Raw genomic sequence first — 20571 nt, 5'->3', positions numbered from 1 at the left:
AAACTGAAATTATTGGATAGTACACAGTAACATTTCAAACTCATAAAACATTGACACTTTCAGGGGTGAGCAAGCTAGACAAGAATGTCATGGCCACTAAGCCAGGCATGACAGAGTAAGGCTGTACACATCAGAGATGGGTGCAACTTGGTAGCATTCACTAGGAATGAGCAGAAGGTGACTGGGGTATAACAGTTTCCCTAGATCAACATGTTTTATTCCGCAAAATGTAGCTGTAAAGAAAAGTTGAGAAATCTGGTTCTTCCTAGAATAGACAATTTTTTAAAACCATTGGCATCAACTCACTGAAATGGCAGAAGTGGGGTAAACAATATTATCCACCCTTACCCTCATTTCCTGATCACTTAACAGGGTTGAACCCTTTTCACACCAGTACCTCTTAAATATGAAATATTATTTAATTTTCGTCTTTGTGACCAATGGAAGGACAATGTCTAAACACTCTGGAAAGTGAGCAGAGTTCCAAGAGCCCTGTTTAGTAATGGGAGTACCAAGTGTACCTAAAGGAAAATGAGTGGTAGACCCTGCTGTCCCTGGCTTTACCTAACTGACATCTATGCCCAGATCAATGAATATTGTATACAAATTCTGATCCTAGGGTAACTGAACGCCACACCAAAAATATTTATTGGAAAGAAATGATGCTTGCTGCATAAACTCAGATCAAAGGCCAAGGATTATACCCTTTTGGGAAACAAATGCATGGCATTTGGAATTGCATTTACCTTCTCCTTAGAATAATTTCTTACCTATTGCCAACAGTAAGTCTTGCTGACATGATTCTTTAGAGAGTTAAAAGCTCAACACTGAGATTTTCAATGATCTACAGATTACAAGTTTAAATCCCAGAACTACTCAGCCTTCCAATGTTGGTAAATTGCTTACAAACAGCAGGGTGGCATGAAGTGCTATATTAAGAATAAAAACAATAATTAAATGGGAGACGATGGCACTAGATATGACAGTATTGGTAGCATGTGTCTGGTTCTGAAAAGATGCAAAGCAGAGGAAAATATCACAGAAGAAATTTGTAGTCCATTTTCATTTTTGAATCCGTCCAAATTTTGATGTGCAGTTGGAAAATAAGGTGTGCTTTTTTATACAAATGTGGATAGATTTGTATAAAAAAGCACCGGCTTTCATCAATTCTTTGATTTCCCGTCACACCCCTGCCCGCACTCTCCGTTCATCATCTTCTGCCCTCCTCACTGTTCCCCGCTTTCACAAATCTCGCACTGGTGGAACCCGTTTCTCTGTTCTTGCTCCCCGGTTCTGGAACTCCCTTCCTCTTTCTATGCGTTCGATCCCTATTTTTTCTCATTTCCGTAAAGCGCTGAAAACTTTTCTGTTTGCCCTGGCCTACCCCTGCTAAACCTCCTGGCCCTGTCTGTTCGGTTCTTCAGAGCTCCCAGCGCCAGGAAGCCGTTTGGCCATCGTGCGCTCTACAAATATTTTTCATTCATTCATTCATTCATCTGTGCTTCCTAATCACATGTGAAAATGGGAAAACATACATGCAAACAAGAGTGGGGAAAATAAAAAACCTTCCATACTTTCTAAAATAGAAGGGGGAGTAATGTTGATAATCTTGACTCTTTGTGATCTATCAAAAAGAAACAAATTAAAGCACTTAAGGGCTGTGCCCTTGACACCAGAGTGACACAATTTTGTTATTAAGATGTTAAGGTCAACGGTGTCGAATGCAGCATCACTAGCTAATATTATTAAGGTGTTGGTGGAATTGTTGTCGAATTACACATTTTCCAATAATCTGCTACCTGCTAATAGGGCAGAATCCGTTCTTCTATTAGTAATGAAAACCCTTTTGAGAGTCATCAAGATGGTGTTGATCTTCAATAAAAGCTGAAAGCTGAAGAGGCACTATGGTTTCAAACATGTGGACAATAGCAAGAAAGAGTGACGGAACTGCAGATGACTGCTTCAGAAGGTCAAAAATGGCTTTCTCACCAATGGTTTACAAATACCTTACTTAAGTTCTAATGAAGCAGTTACAAACTTAAGAGATAAGGCGATCATCTGATAAATGAAGGGGTCTAGGTCTGCAATGCTGTTTCAAAAAACTTTGATGGGAGTGGGATCCACATGAGAACCAGACTTACATTTTGTGACAAAGGCATTTAGGGGCATATTATCAAGAAAGGGCATTACATTATCGCCGCTTTTATCGGCAGGAAACTGCCGATAAAGCGGCGATAATGGGCTTGCTAATATGCTCTATGGAATTCCAATCAAAGCCCATGTTACATGTCTTTACATCTAACATGGGCTTCGATTGGAATTCATAGAGCATATTATCAAGCCCATTATCGCCGCTTTATGTGCAGTTTCCTGCCGATAAAAGCGGCGGTAATGTAAGGCCCTTTCTTGATAATATGCCCCTTAATTCTGCAACTGAGGGAATCGAGAAATTCTTGAAACTTCCTGAAGTGCTGATGTAAGTTGAGAAACTTAAACACACATTAAATGCATTAGAGGAAGACAGAGTTTCGATATCAATCACTAAAGGGTCCTTACTTTACATGTTGTTATGAATGTGTCAATATTGTTTACAGAAAAACAAGTATTATATCACAAAAGGGATGACAAAACAAATAAGGAAGGATATTAGCGACCCCAATGGAAATTTCTTTGGATTGTATTTGATACTAAACAAATAAAAAACGAACATAAATAGTGACATATAAGTATGCAATCAGTCCTCTGTCTTTTTACTCAGGCTGGCGACAATGTCTCAGTTCTTATAAGCATTCTTTCCACTGATACAAACAACAATGTATCAATTCGTCCGATTGGCAACACTGTAACTGAAATCCCTCTCATTCCCACGAAAGGCAATTAAATGCTGGCAAACATGTTTCACTGTCCCAGCAGTTTAGGCCGCTAACCTTTGTAAAAATCTGTAACTGTCCACCTACAACACTGTCTTTGGCAGCAGTCAGGGGTGGTCCTAAACGGCCAGTAGCACGGCCCGTGGATTCAATCTATCTCTGTCAAAGTGAAGAGCACCAGTGGAAATAGTAACACATCACTGACCCAGGCCTCTTCCCAGTAGACCCCATCGTTCTCAAAGGAAACTAATATATCGGCCAACTCTCTGGTCCCAAACAGCAGCTCCTGGCCCAGGGCAAAGTATACAATATTTCCATCCACATTAGCTTCGAAGTCTCTTCTCCTCCTTTAGGTTAGCAGAATAAAAAAACTGTGCGAATAATGAACAATAACTCTGCTCTGTGTACCACAGCCAATAATAATTGACCACGCAAAATTTGAAGTACAATGTTTTTGAAAACTGGAGGACAACAGTAAGTGTCCTCCCTGTCATCTACTACTTGAATGAAAAAATTATCTTGATTATTTTCTCAGAAGATCCTTATGCAATAATCAATAAAATGAGTCTAAGCCTAAGCAAAATCTAAATGATATCCATGAAATTTCAGGAATTTTATGATATGCTACACAAAATTCCCAAAAGTAGCATTTGCACCACTTCTCATAATTATGTTGCCATTCACAGGAAAGTTAAAATGCAGAAAAAATCCAAACAACCAGAACGTGTGTGGCTGTTCCTTGTGGCAATTGTGTTTTTCAAACTATTTTTTAGTATAAAATGTGTCCTTGAGTCAAAATGTATGCAATGATGCATTTCGCACTAAAATATAGCAATAAAGGACAGATTTCTGTTTTGCATAATTATGAGTAATATTACTGTATTTTCCTGAAATTTCATGTAAATACTGTGAGGATCAGTGTGTATTATATGATATGACTTTGGGCCTTATCATGGAATGCACTTACAAAACCTTTATAAACTCCAGTCAAGGTGTTTCAACAAGTGCAATATGAGCAAAATCGACCATAGGGTTCTGGAGATATGATTTTTCAAAGATATTATCACTTTTAATTTCAACTGAACGCAAGCAATAATCAACAAAATGTTTGTAAACTTTTAAAAAGCTTGTGAAAGTTAGTTTGACTGCTCCTGCCAGGTTTGTGTGACCAAATCTGACAAGAATGGAGGCTTAGGGTAGCAAATGGGGTAGATTTGGGCCATTACCTGGACACTAGAGCATTTTACAGTCCAGTTTTGGCCTTTACAGCACACATGTCATTAACTATAATGCAGTGGTCATGAAGGTAGTGATACAGAATGAACAGATGCTCAAGAATGCTTTGTTTCTAGTCCAGTCAATGGGGTGCCTTTGTAATGGTTCCTTGGTCTACAGGCGATGTGGGACATTTTTGGCCACAGACTTCAGTGTTCCATGAAGACTCTTTCCGAAGTTAGAAGGCCAGTGGCAGCTGAGCTTCTGGTCTCCGGTAACAGGAGTTGAAGCAAATTCCTTTAGTCTGGACTTTTGTCCATTTTGAATGCCCAATTCAGACTTCGAAAACACACCCGGGTCCAGCAGACTCTGATGCATTTTTTAGGCATCAAAGATTGGTCTCTTAAGGTGGTCAGCGGCAGCTAGCAGCAAATCTTCTCTGGTGGCTAGCAACTTGCTAGTTTGAGCAACTTCAGCTCTTTTGTCTTTAGCACTAATTACAGGAGATCCACAGTTTGATCCTTTGAGTCACTGCTTTGGTCTGGGGCTGGGAATCTACTTTTTCCCAAGCTACGAGCCACTGGCAGAGTCCAAACTTTGTTAGCCAAAAGAGCAGCAGGTGCATTCTAGCAGCCTCTATTTGCACAGTTCCAAGGTCAGCAGAGCAGTCCTTCTTTGGTCCTCAGTCCAGGGTGCCAGAGGTACCCAATTTATCCTGTTAAAGTGCCCTAAGGGGATCACACCATTACTAGCCAATGGGCTTTAATTTAATTTAATTTAATTGTGGGTTTCTAACGGGCTAGAATCGACTCCCGAAGGAGTATCTCTGCGCAATAGACCGCTGGGGAACCCGTCCTGGCTTTCCCTGTGAGATGGTCCCTACTGGGTATCTCCAAGGTGAAACCAGGCATCCCCGGCGTATGTGGGGGGCCGTTGTGGAGATGAGGCAAGCTAATGCCCAGAGTTGCCGAGTGCGATCCCTGGTTAGAGTGAAGGACTGGGTTTTTCTAAGACCCAGCGGTGCCAGGGGACAACACCTGAAACCTTCGTGGGTTACCTGTTCCGGCGTACAAATGACAGAGACACGGGACACTTCCTTCGGCGTCAAAGATTCTAGGTTTATTTACTGCAGGAAACACAGAAGTCACAAGAAGTACATAGCATGTAGGTTCTAGGAGACTGCTTCAAATTGTATCTGTGGATCGCTCCTTCTATACAGTTTTTCATCACAGAACACCATGGCAAACAAAAGGTTACAACCCGGTTCCCACAGTAAATTTCATAGGGGGTCGCTTTCATGTATTCAGGGTCCGAAACATAATTACAGTAGCATCGCCGGTTCCCAACTGTAAAAGTACATCTTCCCACCATTAGCGCATTCCATTCTGGCAGTACACGAGTTAAGGAAGAGTCAGAAACAGGTGCAGAGGAAGACAAAGATAGTCAACAGATTGAAAAGAGCGTAAGGGGGTGATATCGGAAACACGATTGCAGGGATCAAAGGAGACGCGCCTAATGAATGCACAACTGAGACAATAGACCGGCACGGCAAGATGAGCCTCGAGCGGGGCCATCTGCCTTGCAGTGTCATCCCCCTCATCATAAACGACACCCTCAAGGGAACACGTGTCTTCCGCAAGAGTTTGGGAATCCCAGGGTCACGAAGCGGACAGTGTCCGTTCGCTGGCTACTTGAGAGCAAGAAACAAAATGGATGCCGTATCTAAAATGGAACCCGTGGGTTCAGATGAAGAAACCCACGAAACAGACGAACGGTTTAGGTTAGCACATCGAAAACGCGTACACCCACTAAACTCGTCATTTGCGGTTCATAGATACCAGACTCGACCATATTCGAGCGAGTCGAAAACACCACTTACAATTGTCATAGAACCTCAGACGCTCCTTTTGCCCTCATGTAGGCAAGCACTAGTCGATATCAGAATCGATCTCGATATTCATCAGATCATCCAGATGTTGCTGCAACATTATTCTATCCATCAGTGCTTCCTTGGTAACAGGTGGCCGTCTTATACACGTCGTAGCACAGAGGCCACATAAGGCAGGACCACACTGCACACAAAGACAACACGTGAACAGAAATGCTACAACAACCCCAATGATCATCAGAATTTTCCAACCCCACGTCGACATCAGACCCCAAAACCACCCTAGTAGCGTCCAATCACCTACGTCCACGTGTATGGACTCGGAGATCTTATGCAACTTCGAGATGGCTTGATAGACAGTTGGAGCATTATCAGGAATGAAAATGCAGCAGCTCGAATAGATCACCTTACATACTCCACCTCTATCTGCAAGGACAACGTCTAAAACCATACGATTTTGTAACGTCATAAGCCTGTCAGCCTGAAGCTCTGCTGTAATGTCACCAAGGGCACTTGCAGTGATATTAGCAGTCGATTCCACCACTCGAGTTCAACTGTCTCAGGTTCCTACTATTGATCATAGGTCCCCAAAACGGCAAGAAACCTTTAAAGAAGTCTCCTGCTTCTTGACCGGCAGTGTCCTCTTCGCTAATCACGCCTCTCACAACTCTGGTCTTGTGATAATCCGACCCAACAGTAAAGGTCGGCGGTAACAGATTCGCAATATAACATGAGAAATCACGAGGCAACCATGTATATGCGCGGTCGTAACAAACAAAGTATGTACCCTTGGCAGTCAGAAGAACAGGGGAAGAGGCCGTCGGTAAAACATATGTTTCAGTGCAGGCACTCCTCCCAAGCTGAGCTCGCGGGCTTCGGCCAAGACCTTTCAGACAGAAATTACCAAGATGGGGTACGATCCAGATCGGAGATGAGCTTTTAAGCTGCCGATCACCCACTGACATGCTGTACTCAGCCTCACTCAGATCTCTGTATGCTCGCACCTCTTCCTCTGGGATAAGCGATGCGTCGAAGATATCCCTATCTAAATCGGCAATCGCTCTTGCCAAAGGCTTGTGGTACGGGCCAGGACCATGATCTGCAGTGCGTGGCTCACGATGGGGGTAGGAATCTAGTGCGCTACGAAACATTGTTTGGAATGCTCGAGCTGAACCCTGGGAACTGTACGGAAGGACCAAGTACGGAATTCCCCTATCCGTGGTATGTGGCATTAACCCACACACCCAGCAGTTGGTAGTATTCATCACCAACTGATGTTGATGAAGGAGCTGAACGAAGGAGTTGTTCATGAATTCCGCACGTCTAACCTGCTTGTGTTGGGGTAAGAGGTGAAAAGAATGAGGAGAAACAGTGGAAGTAGGTTTTGGTTCAGAGGAAAGGGTAGGTGAAGCAGAAGGCAATAATGATTGTATTCCGTAATATACCCCACCCACCAATAACATGGAAACAGTTAAGAACAGTAGGAACACCTGAAACAGAAAGCATTTGGTACGTACAACCCTATGCAATATGGATCTTTGCCCAAGAGTCTTCTCCACTTCCGACAACTTTGAGAATGCCATCCTCTAAAACCGTCCGCAACGTTCTTGACGCACTTCGTTCTGTGTAGCAATTGTCAATCCCCAGGAGTTCCTAGGAATCGACGGCCTCCGACCTAGTGTCAGGAACCTACTAACCAGAAGGAAGTACCCGCACGGCCCTACGGTCAACCCGGATGCAAGGTTCTTTTAATCAAACAGTATATACAAAATCTCCTAGCTGTGGGAAAAAAAACATGTGGAAAAGAACTCAGAAATTAATAGAAACCACAATTGTCCAAAAATGTTCAAAATGATAATGGGGGTAACGTGAATTTCAAAAAGGGAAAAGCAAAAATAATTTATTAGTCTTTGGTATTGGAACGAAGAAAATATCTGCTTCTTCCAGGACGAGTCTGCTCTTCAAACAATTGATCAGATTGTGGAACAGAGTCCTGTCGGTCAGACGATAGTTCAGGTCTTGAATTCTCCAATGACAAAGGTTCAACAAAGTTATCTGGCTGCACTGAAGTATCTCCCACAGGCTGAGCGTCACTGAACGGCACAAAGTTCGGCAGAGTTTCTGTCTCTGATGGAGCGATGCCAGTCCTCACCCACGAGTCCGCTGGTAAAGGTATTGGTACCTTTTTGGTGTGGGTGGCGTGCACCCAATGCTTGCGACCCTCCAAACGAACTGCAGTTCTCGTGGCGAGTAGCACCTGGAAGGGTCCCACAAACCTCGGCTCGAGGTTTCGCTTCCGGCCAAAATTTCTGGTCACCACCCAGTCTCCCGGTTGGAGCCGATGGCCTGGACCCTCCGTCTGTGCCGGTAGTGCTTCAAAGACCTGTTGATGAATTAACCTCAGTTTAGCAGTCAGATCATGAAGATAATCAATTAGCATTGGGTATTCAAGATTTGCGAATGTTCTGGGTCTAGGAACCCCCCAAATATTTGCAGGACGGCCGAACACAATCTCATATGGGCTGAGCCCTACTCGAGAGTGTACAGTCGCCCTAGTCGACAGAAGAGCCAGAGGCAAAGCATCGGGCCACGACAGACCAGTCGTAGCCTGAATCTTTGCGAGTTTTAATTTTAGAGTACCATTGTACCCCTCAACCAAACCTGCTGACTGGGGATGATTGGCGCTGTGGAATTTTTGTGTAATTCCAAGGCCCTTACACACACTCTTCATTACACTCCCCACAAACTCACTTCCGTTATCAGACCATACAATCCGTGGCATTCCATACCGAGGAAAGTATTCCTTCAGTAGGACTTTCGCTGTGGACAGGGCAGTATTGTCTTTGAGAGGATAGGCTTCGATCCATCGGGAGAATGCGCAAACCACAACTAAAACGTACTTCAGGTTATTACATCGCTCCATATGGATAAAGTCCAGCTGGATTACCTCAAAGGGACATGTAGGAGGAGCAAAATGGCCAGGGGGTGTAGGAGTGCCCTTGCCAGGATTGTACATCATACATACCATGCAATTCTTGACCAATCTCTCAGCACACTTAGCGATACCATCATTCTTCCATACAGGGGACAACAACTTACAGATACCTTTCGCGCTAAAATGTGACAAGCCGTGTTCCATAGTCACAACAGCTAGCACATATGCATCCGGCAACATCCATCTTTGATTCTCCGACAAATCAATCCAACATCCATTCGCATCCAACTTTCCTGTGCTCTCCTTCCACTTGGTCTTTTCAGTTTCGGTGGCCTCATTCTGAATCGCTTTCACACTTTCAACAGTATCCTCACACATACCAGTTTCTGCAGGCCACCTTACCGAACTCGTCACATACATTCTAGTTGCAAGATTTCTAGCAGTCTCCTTAGCAATCTCATCAGCAAACGCATTGCCACGACCAACATCATCCGTCACCTTACGGTGCGCACTGCATTTAATAATCGCCACCTGCTTGGGCAATGTAAGTGCATCTAAAAGATCGTTCACGAGCTGTCTGTGTTGGATCTTTGTGCCATGCGATGTCATAAAGCCTCTCTCTCGCCACAATCGACCAAAACTATGTGCGACGCCAAAAGCATATTGGCTGTCCGTAAACACATTCACCCGCTTTCCTTTCGACAGAACACACGCTCTCGTCAATGCAATTAACTCTGCCGCCTGCGCAGAATTCTGATTCAATCTCGCAGTTTCCACAACCGTACTCAACGTTACCACAGCATACGCAGTCGTCACATCACCATTCGGCAACTTAAAACATGAACCGTCCACATACAGAGTACCATCGGGATCCTCTAATGGAGTGTTTTTTAGGTCAACACGACACTTCGTTTCCTCCTCAGTTCGCAAATAACAATCATGTGGTGGTACCTCGTCTGATTCCATATTGATTGGCAACAACGTCGCCGGGTTTAGGACATTGCATTTCTTTATTTGGATGTGACTTGCCAAAAGCGTCAACTCGTAACCGGACAACCTTGCGCTCGGCAAGTGTTGGGTTTTCGTACGATTCAAGAGAGTGTCAACTGCATGCGGAACCATTACCGTAAGCATATTATCCATGACCAATCCTGCAGATTGTCGGATGGACACCGCAGCTGCCGCTGTCGCTCTTAGACAACTCGGCAATGCTCTAGCTACTGGGTCCAAGGTCGAGGAAAAATATGCACATGGACGCTGCTTACCGCCAATTTGCTGCGTCAAAACACTCAATGCACAACCTTCCCTCTCGTGAACGTATAGTGTAAACGGCTTACTGTAGTCAGGAGTACCTAACACAGGGGCCGAACACAACGCATCACGCGATTCAGAAAAACTCTTCTGACATTCTTCCGTCCATGGCAAAGGAGTTGGAACATCCTTGCACGTAAGGACTACCAATGGTTTCGCTAGCAATGAAAAATTTGGAATCCATTGCCTGCAGTATGACGTGATACCTAGAAAGGCACGCACATCTCTCTGAGTTGTTGGCACAGTCATTCGTGCGATCGCTGCAATTCTCTCTGGGGTCAACCTTCTTCCCTCCTTTGACAATAAGTGACCTAGATAGGTGACTTCTTGGCAACAATATTGCAGTTTAGAAGGTGACACCTTGTGATGTAAGTCACAGAGATGCTGTAACAGAGACACCGTAGCAGCTTTGCAAATCTCTCGTGTGTCTGCAGCCACCAATAAGTCATCAACATATTGGATCAAGGCCGCACTAGCCGGTAACACAAACGCATCAAGTTGACTCTTCAGGGCTTGGCTGTATATCGATGGACTCTCACAGTAGCCCTGAGGAGCGCGTTTAAACCTAAAGCTGCAACCACCTAACGAGAAAACGAATAGGTCCCTGCTTTCCTCAGCAATCGGAATGCTAAAGAAAGCATTCTTCAGATCGATCACTGAGAACCAAGAAGCAGATGCTGGAATCAGAGTCAGTAAAGCCGTAATATCAGGCACCACAGGGAACTGAGGAATCACAATTTTGTTCACCTCCCGTAAATCAATGACAAAACGATAAACAGGAGGCTTAGATGGATCAGTGCGTTTCAGAATAGGTAACACAGGACTATTACACACGTTTTCCCGAGTCTCCTCGATAACATCTTTCTCGATCAAGTCATAGATGATCGCTAACAACGCTCGCTCACCATCCAGGGAGATACGATACTGGGGAGTACGTGGTAATCGCACATTTGATTTCAATTGGACAACATAAGGGGAGATGTCAAGCAGGCCCACGTCATTGGGACCTGTTGCCCACAAAGATACAGGAAGAGAACTCAATTCCGGTGGGAGCTTATCAGTTGACAAGTACATAGGTGAGATCACTCTCTGACCCAATGTAAGCTCCACTCCCGCAGGAGAACAATACAAAGTCGCATACAATCGTTTCAGCAAGTCCAGGCCCAAAAGATTTTCACCACAACCAGTAGTCAAAATCAAAGGAGCTTTCAGCTCACGAGGCCCAATTGTGAGGGGCAAAGGGCGAGAAACCGGATTGCTAACAGGGGCGCCAGAGAATCCAACGGAAACATTTGTTAAGCCAGACAAAGGTGCGCCAGGGACTTTCGAATGCATAATAGAACTTTTCGCTGCACCAGTGTCCAACAGAAAAGGCTCAACTACGCCCGATGTGGCAACTTCGACGTAAGGCCCTCTCTGATCAACCGGAACTGATACTACTCCCTCTCTTTGTCTGTGGCTGTCCTAGTAGTTACCGTCATCGGTACCCTGCTCGACATAAAAATCGTCCACATGGTACTGCGCGGATCTACCTGATGATGAACCACGCTGATCAACACGCTGATCAAAACAATTATTGGAATCAGATGAATTGTTAGAACGCTCATTTTGATTCTGAGTAACACCACAACCTCTACCTCGCGAAGCCTGTTGAGGACCACTACGACCTCCTCTAAACGAATTGCCATTATTTCGATCGCGCAGAACCGGACAATCAAATTTCAAATGACCCTCACCTCTACAATAGGCACATTGATTGTACCCAAGCATGGATCTCTGCGAAGAAGAATCATTCCGCAAATGCGACCTAGCGGACTGCGATTGCGATCTATTCCGCTGCTGAGAGTCATTCTGATTTGAGCGTGGAGGATACGCTTGCTGCAACAGAACTTTCGTTTTGAGATCTTTCGTCTTTTTCTCCGCTCGATCATTTTCCTCCTTCTCTCTATTTTCATAATATTGAGCCGTGGCCAATATCTGAGCAGCGGTAGAAACAGCCCACGCACTTTCTGAATTTTTTAATTTGTTGCTAAGTTCAGGCAACAAATTCGATACAAATTTATCCACAAACAATCTCTGACCTCCCTCAGTGCTCATATCTTGACCACTGTGATCGATGAATATCTCCTCAAATCTCGTAAAGAAATCAGAGACATTCTCGTCCTTCTTTTGCTTACAGGCAGACAGTTTATCCCAGTTAACTTTCATTGCTGGCATAAGTGTCTTCATAAGGGTAATTATTCTCTGGGGAAGATCAGTAATGAGCTGTTCAGGCTTAGCCCCACCAACTTGTCGTACGTCAGCCGCTGCAGCCCAATCACCGCCTAACTCGGCCGCGTGATTCTCTTGACGAATTTTCGCCCAAACCGGTTGCGGTACGACATTGCCGAACAACATGTCGATATCGGCAAGATTCATTATCGTTGCGTCTACTAATTGAGACAACTCTTTATAGTACCCTGCAGGATTTTTGCGGTGGTCAGGCAAAGTTTGCTTAACCTGCAAAACTTCCGATCGCTTCCATGGGAGATGTATCCACACTCTCTGGAAGTGTGGCAGAATAATAGGATTAGCCTGCGCATCACCTGGCATCCACACTGGTGGAACTTCACGCATGGGATACTGACCAGGCGTTGCTATCCATTCCTCAGATTCATCTTTAAACAATGCTCGGGGCATCACAGTAGGACGGAAAGATAGAAGATGCTCGACGGCACGTCGAACATTGCTACCCACAATCATACCATTCGAAAACTGAAGCTGAAGTTCAGTTACGTCGACCAGTACCTCGTTTACCACATCATTTGATATCGCTTCACGTAAGAATTTGCACATTTCTTCAAACACGAATCTCTGTGTTGGCTCATTAAATTGAGAGAAAGTCTCAACAACTATGCGCGGGGATTTTTAAGGGGATACCTAATCCAATTTCGGGCCATTTTAATTAGCGTATCACGTTCCCTACCACCAGGAAGCTGACTTCGTCGTTGGGGAACATCAGAATCATCAGACCCAAGAAGCGGTCCAAAAGGAGAATAAAGATTAGCAACAGCATTGGGAATGCGTCTTCGAACAGACGGAGAAGAGGAGTAAAGTACAGGAGCAACAACATGAGAGCTGAATACAGGAGCAGCAGGAGCAGTAGGAGTAGCCATAAGAGTAGAAGTAGCGGGAACAACAGCTTGAGAAGGTATAGACGGTGGAGCAGTAGGGACAGTAGCAGGTAGAGGAATAGGGACAGAAGGATTCGCAAGGACAGGACCAGCGACAGGGTGATTAACAGCTGCCGGAACAACAGGTTGAGGAACAGGGAGAACCACAGGGGCTGTGGTATCCTGTGCATATGGAGGTGGCGACTTCAGCAGATAGGACAACAAAGGGTCCTCTACTGCTTCCTCTCCCTTCTTCTCAGTACCCGTCGGTAAAGCGGGATAGCATTTATCCACTGTCATACGTTGTAATCTATCAAAAATGTCCTTTTCCTTCTCTTCTTTGTCTCGCTGAAACTGCTCTGCATTTCTCATCGTTGTAACGATACCTTCTCTCTTATTACGTTTAAGCTGTTTGATTTCTTTTTGCTTGGCTTCTTTACGCCATAACCGAAAGGAATCAAACATGGCCGGCCTTGCTTTCTTTTGAAACAATTTAGCTTCAAGATTATCTAAAATTGGGGTCTCAAAACTACCATGAGGTGGCCAACTAAGGACACTGTCATCTTTAGTAAAGCGAACCCAGCAATCATTAAAGGTGATAGGACCCACACCATGGCGACTATATAATTCATAGATTGGAGTTCCAACTGGAGGTATCGGACATGAGTCCTCCAATCGGGAATCCCCACCACAACCTCTAAAGCAGCTAAACAAAGTACTACGGCCAGGCATCGTGCACACTAACCGAGTTTCACAAACTTCAAGGGTTATTGGATTACAATGTCCCCGCAAAAATGCAAAAACCCTTGGTTTTTGGCAACTGCAGTCGTCAAATAGAACAACTAAGAACAAAATACGAAGAACCACAAATGCAATGGAACCATGCAACAACTAAGCACCCACAACAACTAAGGATTCTGGGAGCGACCCACAAATACTTAACTCAAAGAACAATGGCGTCACCAGGAAGGCCCGTCAATCGTCTCGCTGTACCAAGGTCTACGCCAGGCGCCAAAACAGGTCGACAGTCAGGGCATCAGTCCGTCGCAGCCGTCAGGAGGCGGGGATCTTCGCGGGAAAAGTCTTCGGGCCACTTGTTTCGACAACAGGATCGATGAAGCGGGGTGCACCTTCCCTCGGAGATTTCACACGAAGTTCCTCACGATCGTCGGGCTTTGGACCGGTACCGCTGATGCCGCCCTACGTTGGGCGCCAACTGAAGGACTGGGTTTTTCTAAGACCCAGCGGTGCCAGGGGACAACACCTGAAACCTTCGTGGGTTACCTGTTCCGGCGTACAAATGACAGAGACACGGGACACTTCCTTCGGCGTCAAAGATTCGAGGTTTATTTACTGCAGGGAACACAGAAGTCACAAGAAGTACATAGCATGTAGGTTCTAGGAGACTGCTTCAAATTGTATCTGTGGATCGCTCCTTTTATACAGTTTTTCATCACAGAACAACATGGCAAACAAAAGGTTACAACCCGGTTCCCACAGTAAATTTCATAGGGGGTCGCTTTCATGTATTTAGGGTCCGAAACATAATTACAGTAGCATCGCCGGTTCCCAACTGTAAAAGTACATCTTCCCACCATTAGCGCATTCCATTCCGGCAGTAAACGAGTTAAGGAAGAGTCAGAATCAGGTGCAGAGGAAGACAAAGATAGTCAACAGATTGAAAAGAGCGTAAGGGGGTGATATCGGAAACACGATTGCAGGGATCAAAGGAGACGCGCCTAATGAATGCACAACTGAGACAATAGACCGGCACGGCAAGATGAGCCTTGAGCGGGGCCATCTGCCTTGCAGTGTCATCCCCCTCATCATAAAAGACACCCTCAAAGGAACACGTGTCTTCCGCAAGAGTTTGGGAATCCCAGGGTCACAAAGCGGACAGTGTCCATTCGCTGGCTACTTGAGGGCAAGAAACAAAATGGATGCCATATCTAAAATGGAACCCGTGGGTTAAGATGAAGAAACCCACGAAACAGATGAACGGTTTAGGTTAGCACAGCGAAAACGCGTACACCCACTAAACTCATCATTTGCGGTTCATAGATACCAGACTCGACCATATTCGAGCGAGTCGAAAACACCACTTACAATTGTCATGGAACCTCAAGAGTAGGCACTGAGGTGAGAATTATCGAGTCCGCTGACCCTGGTCCACGACCCTGCCGGATCAGGAATTGAACCCTGGTCCCGGGCCGTTCTCTGCTCCCGGGTCTGCCGCCTCTAACCAGTGAGCCACACCACTCAACAGATCCCCATCCTCTGAGTGACGACTTTCAGCAGCGTGGGGCATCTGGCAAACAAAAAGTCCACCATTCTGGCAAATCTTAAGATGTCTGGACCCCTCCATCGATGTAAGGAGTTCAGCAGCCCACCCTAGAGGTGTGGCTACCTGGGGATACATGTCCACAGAAAAAACAGTTTGGGTACTGCTCTTCCCCGCCTGTCCCTGTCTCCAGCTTTATTCCCTAAACAAAGGGCAGCCCCTTGGGAGTGTCATCACCATTTGCTCATCAGAAGCAAGTGCCACTTGGTCGATCGTCTTTTGGTTTAAGGGGCATATTCAAAAGGAGCTATCGCAGAATTAACAGCACTTTATCACAGCAAAAGCCATTATACATTTACCACCCCATTCACAAGCTGGTGCTAACAGCCCACAGCACCAGTTTACCCATGATAGCAGCCGGCAAAAACATTGCCACAGAGGACCTCTGCATATATTGCTAATGAGATGCAGAGTAGGCGTTACTGTGCAAAAAGCCGCAAAAACACGACACCTCAATATTCACAACAACCAGCCAGATCTGCGATAAGAATACAAAACACGCAATAGGGCACATTAGCAACAGGAAATTAACACCTGCTCTGACCTGGAGTAAAGTCGGATGGCAGTCTGCACCACAAAAGGGAGCCCAGGGCGTCATCGGAAGGGCAACAGATGCCATGGAGCCACTCATCATGCAGCCCGGACACTCAAGAGGGTCACAACACCCACTCTGCACACACCCCACCCCCCGACCACCACAGAGGCAGCGCAGACAAAGACAGCGGCCCCCCAGGACCAACATCTGACAATGTCACTGTCCACTACAGGCTGAAAGGGACCACCATCCTACGCATCCTGGCCATCATCGCCTAAAAGGCCTAGGGCATCAACACAGCGGGCATCCAACATACCACCCTACACCAAGCTGCTGGCTGTGCTGGCCACCTCAACCAACACCCGCCAGAGTCGGAAAAGTCTCACAGCCAGCCACATCCAAGTCCCCACATCTGTCCTGGACATCACTGTCACCCTGGCACACCATTCCGCATGCATCCAACACAATGCGCAGGAACCGCAGGAGACCAAGCAAGGACCATATACCATAGCCGGATGCACTCACGTGTTGGGGCAATCCACTGCACACATGTCCCACCTGTGCCTCTTGGTGACACAGCACACACTTAGCACAACAGGAAGCACACATCACAAATCAATGTGCAGGCCACATCAGAATACCGTGGGACCATCACCAATGTCGCCTCCAAATGCACAGCAAGTGTGCATGATCCCTTCACCCTCTGATAGTCCATCAGTAACCATCGTTCCCAGGATGGCACCAAGGGAAATGCACAGCAACTAGACAAGTGCCAAATTAACATCCCACTCAACTCCACAACCATGCAATCCACAACTCTGGCAATGCACATGTCACAAAATCACAACCAACATGCACAACAACAAGCCACCCACCAGACACGAGAAAACAACTTACAATCGTAACCTGGGCAAGCCGTGAACATGACCAATCAACGGCATGGCACCTCAGCCACACAATAGCCGAATAGGGGTAGAGGTGGCAACCAGGCATGTGTGAAGGATGCAGTAGGGCCATAATTGGGAAAGTACACAATGCCAAGAATGGCAGCGATGTGCTGGAAAGACCGCAGTATGCAGAACACACCCATATGCACTGCAACGTACACTCCTGGTGTATGGGTTGTAGTGGACAGTGGACGCAACCGTGTCACCCCAGCCAGTGGGGGTTCTCATGAAAATGTTGCCTGTTACACCCCCACTGTAAGCGTGTGCAGAGTCGGATGGCCCGGCATATGCCAGGCCAGCATTAGTGATGTAAATAAAAAGCACATAACCCGGGTGTGGTCCTCTTCTTAACGTCTTTGCCAGGGTGGCACCTCCCCCCCAGCCATGAGGCAGACGCCATCCTCGTTAGCGGAGTTGCCTGCCATCCTGTGCACCTGCCGTACCCTGGCCCGCAGGACCACAAACACGTCAGGCATGACCCTGCACAGCCAGGCCATGCTGATCAGCATCCGACACGGCATGTGTCAAGGAGGGCCCACCACATGCCTGCGTAAGCTCCAAGCCCGAGGCCTGCGATCCCTGCCAGCCTCTCAGACCATCTCTGGCCCCGACGCTGGCCCACATTACTCCTTTCTCATTTACATATTCTACTGGCATCCTCTGCGGCCCAGTAAGTCCCATATGTAAAACTGTGTCCTGGCTCCTGAATGACAGTGACCCCAAATCCGGGCCAGCGGCCACAGCACTAGACCCTCCCGATCAGTGAGGCACAGTTCCATATGGGCATCTTGTGACATGTGGTGCACTAACCCTGTTCAACGCCAGCCCGGGACCCGTGATGCCACAAACCCTGTTTAATGTCAGCAAGCGACATATGGTGCCACAAACCCTGTTCAATGCCAGCGGGCAGCATGTGGTGCCACAAACCCTGTTCAACACCAGCGGCAACTCGTGGTGCCACAAACCCTGTTCAATGCCAGCCAGTAACACGTGCTGCCACAAACCCTGTTCAATGCCAGCCGGCGACAAGTGCTGCCACAAACCATATTTAACGCTAGCCGGCGAAACGTGGAGGAGGAACCAGGACTACCCTGCGGACCAGTAGGTCTCATACCCAGCACCTATTCGTGAATCACGAATGGCTGAGTCCACATTATTGGTCACATGGAAAGGAGTAAGAGGAAGATGTGGCTCATTCCGGATGAAAGCCGGGTCACAGTTACAGAGGTGACCAAACACGTGGTGTCACTGAACCTGAACTATGCAGGCAGGTGGGGCCACCAACTATGCCGACGACACTCAGTGAATGGCCCGAGTTGACCGCTGCCTCCAGACTACACTACTCTTGGCTTAGGCTGCGCTTGAGTAGGTCACATATTTGGAACTGAACATCGAATATGCAAAGGCAGATTACTTATCATTGCACGCAAGGAGAGGCGAAAGAGGATGATGCCTTGCATCTTGGTGGAGAGAAAAGGATCATAATTATGGAGGTGTTCGCACACTACCCACAACTGCCCTGGTGTCACTAGCACTGTGCATCACGAGTCAACAACACTTGGCTGTGGGCCACTGCTGACCGCTGCCTCTGGCCTACACTGTGGCCCAGTAGGTCACAGAGTCATGAGTTAGCAATGGCGGAGTTCATATCAGTGTACCGGCATCATCGCAGACATCATCGCAGACTGCATCCCGTCTCAGCCCCAGTGCCACTGAGTCTGTTCCCCAATATTCATGCACACTCTCTGGTCGAACTTTGGTGGCGTCTGAGTCTATGGACTAGGGGGTATTTTTCATCCTCATGTAGCTGATACCGAATTGGTGGTGGCAACCAGGCTGTCGCATTCCACTCCTCCATTTGCTGCTTCCGGATAAAATCCAACCTTTTGGCATCATGGCCTGGAGGACACCTTTCACCTTCCCCCGCAACCCTCCGCAACATACACCTCGGACATTGATGGCGACCCGCCCAGGTCGCATGGCCCATCTGACTGCACCTGCAAGTCACCGTCCTGTGGCTTGGTGCCTGTGCCAGCCGCAGTGCATCCGGGGCCACTAACTCTGTGCTGGTCAGGTCCAGGACCCCTTCTCTGGAGACATTGGATGGCCCCTGAAGCATAGGCCTTGGGGTCATCAACGCCATTTCTCTGTGTCCTTTTGCTGTACGCAGCCTCTGGGCCCAGATGCATCCCAACAGGGCTCACACACCAAAGTGAGCCCAGACTGGCCTGGACGCCGCATCACCACAAGAGGCACATGCCACCACCGCAATGACCACCTCCAACCGCCATCTGCCAGAGTTGTAGTGGGGGTCCTGACAGATTTACGGAGTTGCTCAGACCTGTCATGGATGCCATCGTCGGCCTGATACCTTGATCTGCACTCCAGGTGCCAGTGACAAAGTGCACCCCAGCCCATTGTCCACGGCTGATTGTGGTCTGTTCTGTGGAGCGGTTGCGCAGCTATGTCACCTCAAACAGTGTGGGGGTCCTGAGAGGTTGATGGGGAAGATGATGCAGGTCTAACACACCCCAGTGCATCTGCCTCAGGGTTATATCGAAGGAACACAATCTGAGACTTTTTCTTCACTTGAGCACGCTCATCTCTAGTGTCCCAACCCCAGTGCACTGCATCTCGCACTTCTGTTTGCATATTGGCTGTCCTCTGAACTTTCTCCAGCTCACTCCATGTTCCCAGCAGTTGAATCTGTTATCCATGTGTTTTCTGTTTCAGTTGCACTGGTGTCCAATGTTCAAGTGGTTGCCAGCACCAGAAAGGATCAAACATAGATGAACAGCGATGGGATATGGATCATTGATAAAAACGAAGCCCATGCAAATACTTAGCAGGCCTTACAAGATGGACAAGGCAAGGCAGAGATATGCCAGCAAACCAAGAGACAGAGAGAAACAGCAAGGAAATCTAGAAAGAACAATCCTAACACAATACAAGACACGAATACCAGTAGGAAATGGTTCCATATTTTCGAAACAAAACAAAATAATACAGGTCTTGAAATCCGAGGTATACAAATAGACCAAAGGTCTACAGCAGAGGAAGAGCGTCAACAAGGAGATCATACCCTGCTGACCTCATTGAGTCAAAATAATCAAACAGAGGAATCACTTAATATGATGCAGACAAACCAAATTCAAAACTCATGTGCAAAGAAACAAACCCTCGTAAAGCGAGCAACCACTATCAAGAATTATCCAGTGCAAACAATGGGCAGTCCAGAGAAAATTACACAATTAAAACTAATAAATCGGCAGGGGATTCCTCAGGGAAGAAACAAAGAGTGATAGCAGAACTGACTCAAGAGAAGCGAGCATTGGATTGTAGGAATAACGCAGTAGAAAGAAAGGGGATTATTGAGT

Source organism: Lissotriton vulgaris, chromosome 9 (assembly GCF_964263255.1).
Source record: "Lissotriton vulgaris chromosome 9, aLisVul1.2, whole genome shotgun sequence".
Lineage (NCBI taxonomy): Eukaryota > Metazoa > Chordata > Amphibia > Caudata > Salamandridae > Lissotriton > Lissotriton vulgaris.
The sequence above is the reverse complement of the archived record's forward strand: the minus strand, read 5'-3'. Positions refer to the sequence as shown.